The sequence below is a fragment of the Suricata suricatta genome, chromosome 11, assembly GCF_006229205.1.
Source record: "Suricata suricatta isolate VVHF042 chromosome 11, meerkat_22Aug2017_6uvM2_HiC, whole genome shotgun sequence".
Classification (NCBI taxonomy): domain Eukaryota; kingdom Metazoa; phylum Chordata; class Mammalia; order Carnivora; family Herpestidae; genus Suricata; species Suricata suricatta.
Window position 1 is genome coordinate 72,435,980 of NC_043710.1, and position 3,685 is coordinate 72,439,664.

Here is a 3,685-nt window from a genome sequence, read left to right on the forward strand (position 1 = left end):
ATGTTCCAGTCATTATATTTGAGAAATTATTTTTGGGAATAATCTGAGGCCTAGAATGATTTTAATCGTCACCAAAGAAAATGTTTGCTTGCTTCCTCCATGTGTCTTTTTTTTTAAATTTTTTAACATTTATTTACTTTTGAGAGACTGAGAGACAGAGCACAAGCAGGGGAGGGGCAGAGAGAGGGGGGCACAGGACCGGAAGCAGGCTCCAGGCTCTGAGCTGTCACCACAGTGTGGAACACAGGGCTCGAATTAATGAACTGTGAGATCAGGACCTGAGCTAAAGATTGATGCTCAACTGACTGAGCCATCTGGGTGCCCCAAACCTTCTTTTGAAGAGGATAAAAAAATAAATATTTCCCTTGTTAAAAAGACAGACATTAAGCTAATTTATACCCTTGCATATGCTAAAGTGCCTATTTATTTTCTGTGCTGCTATTGTAAGTTTTGCCATGAAAACTATTTTGTTAATTATAGTTTTTCCATTTTTAAGGTTCAATCTATGGCTATGATTATTGTTCATTTTATATAATTGATCCATTAGCTTCTCCTCCATCAATCATTCTCATTCTTCAGACACACACGTCTCTCTACTCTCCTTGGACTATCTCTGTTTATATTTCATGTCTTACATTGGCCTTGTTGTGTCCTCCAATTCTCTTTCAGGGCTGAGCTCTCCTGCCATCTCTTGCCAGCCCTGAAAGAGAATTGCTCACCCTCTTCCACTACTTTGGACTCAGGAACTTCCTGCTCTCCTCGCCCTTCCAAGACAATTTCATCTGCAAGGATACAATAATAGGTACATTTCAGGTAAATCACAGCCTTTGCAGTTACTTCTGCAAAGTGTTGGATGTGGGGTGGTGGGAAGGTAGGTCTTTGCATTTTAAGCTTTAATTTTCACCCTGAAATGAAAGCCTTTATTCCTATTGAATTGAATGGACTGTTTCTTTTTTTATGTTTATTTATTTTTGAGAGAGAGAGAGCACAAGGAGAGAAGGGGCAGAGAGAGAGAGAGAGAGAAGAATCTGAAATAGGCCCTGCGCTGTCAGTGCAATGGGGATTGAACCCACGAACCCTGAGATCATGACCTGAGTTGAAACCAAGAGCAGACGCCTAACCAACTGAGCCACTCGGGCGCCCCTTGAATGGAGTGTTTCTATTCTACATTTAAAGTATCTTAAACTCCATCACAGTATGTGGATTCTCACACACTTATGCTTTGTAAACAGTGCCCACACCTGTTCTTTCTTATGAAAATGTGCCTTAAGATGTATCTAATGTGCAAGATCCTGACTGCTCAAGAAACCTACTCACCCTTAACTTTTGGACAGAGCTTGAGGAGCACTGAATTTGGCATATGGCAATCTAGGTTCATTACCTTAGCTGCACTTGAACTGGATGTATCGCCTTGGACAAATTCATATTTGGTTCCTAATGTTTGTTCCTAATGACCAAATTCATTATTTGGTTCCTATTAGGTTCCTAATCTGCTAAAACCAGCCCTAATTCACCCTCCTGCACTGTTGGTGGTTATGTTAACTGGTGCAGCCGCTCTGGAAAACAGTGTGGAGATTCCTCAAAAAATTAACAGAACTCCCCTATGACCCAGCAATAGCACTGCTGGGGATTTACCCAAGGGATACAGGAGTGCTGATGCATAGGGGCACATGTACCCCATTCACAGCAGCACTTTCAACAATAGCCAAATCAGGGAAAGAGCCTAAATGTCCATCAACTGACGAATGGATCAAGAAGATGCGGTGTATATATACAATGGAGTACTACATGGCAATGAGAAAGAATGAAATCTGGCCATTTGTAGCAACGTGGATGGACCTCGAGGGTGTCATGCTAAGTGAAATAAGTCAGGTGGAGAAGGACAGATACCATATGTTTTCACTTATAAGTGGAACAGGAGAAACTTAACAGAGGACCATGGGGGAGGGGAAGGAGAAAAAATAGTTGGGGAGAGGGAGGGAGGCAAACCATGAGAAACTCTTGAATACCAAGAAAAAACTGAGGGCTGATGGGGGTGGGGGTATAGGGGAAGGAGGGTGATGGACATGCAGGAGGGCACTTGTGGGGATGAGCACTGGGTGTTATATGGAAACCAACTTGACATATAGTTGACAATAAACTATAAAAGAAAAATAAAAGTTTCATGCAAAAACAAAAAATAAATTAAAAAAAAATAAAACCAGACCTAATAAAACCTGTTATATGTGTGTCACATGGTGCTTCTAACCGTCTAAGGAAATAATGAGCATGAAAGTCCTTACCAATGGTAAAGCACTACTACTCCGTGTAAGTGATATTGGGCATCCTGAAAGTTCATCAAATTTTGTTCCTAGTTCCATTTTCCCTTCTTTGGGTCCAAATAAATACACTGACCCATTAAGTTTAAGCAAGAATTAAGAATATGACTTAATGTTTTCAGAATAATGGAAAGTTTCAAGTTAAGAACACTCTCTTCATTCAATCATAATGAGAGCTACGAAACACATATTAGAACTAATAACCTAAGTGACTTTACACAATTCATTTGTGAAATTCAATTTGTCAAGAAACAGCAAATCGTTTTTTGAAATTCAAATGCAACCTGGGTGAAGAGATTGGGGTCAATGTTAAATTGCTAGCCATTTTAAGTAGCAAATTAATGTTAATGTTATGAAAGTGGAGTGTAAAGAAAAGACTTTAGAATTAGATGTTAATCAACTGGGTTTTGAAAACGACTCCTGCTCCTAAAGTTGATGCAAAAATATTTTCCAAATACAGATTCAAGTGCTGAAAAATATTATTCAAAGTATCTACAGAATATACACGTGTGTACATGCACATATTCTTTTCTGTTATTTCTTTGAAATCAAGGTTACGAGCAGAGCTCTATCAACAATTAACCTCGGAATTTAGTGAAAAATGAAAAGAATTTGGAATCAGCCACTCGGTTCCATCCACCTTCCCTGGCTTAGGAGCTATTTCCTCCTCCCTATACAGGGAGACAATCCTGTCTGCTCCGCCTAACTCCCAGAGCTGTGCCGAGAACCCAGGGCGCTGTAGGGGAAAGACAGTTACAGTTGCTGCTGTTGGGACGTTTAGAGTAGCTGGGCACTCAGCAATGCAGTTTTAAAAACGCCAGCTATTCCCAGCTGCCGGCGAGACAGGCAGTTCTCTCTACCGCAAGTCTATTCCATTTTTGATGCCATTTCAAATGTAAGTAAGAGGAAGGAGGGCCAGGGGGATTTAAGAAACCTGGACGTGGAAACTTCCTCTTCCCGCCGCTGTGTATACATACTCTTTTCCTTCGTTGGATCGTTAGTCCATTCAACAAGCGTTTCTCAGACCCCTGCCAGGTTTGGGACCCTGGGCTAGGCAGGGAGAGCCACGAAGGGGAAAGGACCCAGAATGCGGTGCTGAGGAGTCCTCAGTCTAGAGGGCACACACTGACCCATAACTGCGGGCCAGCGTGGGACCACCCACCCCGTGCCCCCACTCCCGACACTCCCCCCACCCCCAGCTGCGTGCCCATCCCCCTACCCCTCCGCAGCGGCGGCGAGTTCCGGCCGCGTCCCCATGGCAACGAGTGGCGGCGCGAAGGGCCAGCGGCTGGCGGGGTGGGAGAGGCCCCAACGGCCTCGGGGGCCGCGCGGCAGGCGAGCCCGGGTGGCGGGAGCGCGGCGGCGGG

The 3,685-nt window shown here is 43.7% G+C and overlaps 1 protein-coding gene and 1 long non-coding RNA gene across 2 annotated transcripts in view; one reads left to right on the forward strand and one right to left on the reverse strand.

Annotated features, from left to right (window-relative positions):
• Positions 1–2,891: 2,891 nt before the first annotated feature.
• LOC115272338 lies at positions 2,892–3,584 on the reverse strand. Its single transcript, XR_003900375.1, has 2 exons — positions 3,538–3,584; positions 2,892–3,054 (listed from the first exon to the last, which is right to left on the reverse strand). It is a non-coding gene; the product is annotated as an uncharacterized LOC115272338 (long non-coding RNA).
• The window catches only part of DEUP1 (deuterosome assembly protein 1), an 84,869-nt gene continuing 84,290 nt past the window's right edge, over positions 3,107–3,685 (forward strand). The window contains exon 1 of the mRNA XM_029957024.1: positions 3,107–3,213. The gene's annotated coding sequence lies outside the window, so the exon portion shown is untranslated. The remainder of the gene's footprint in view (positions 3,214–3,685) is intronic.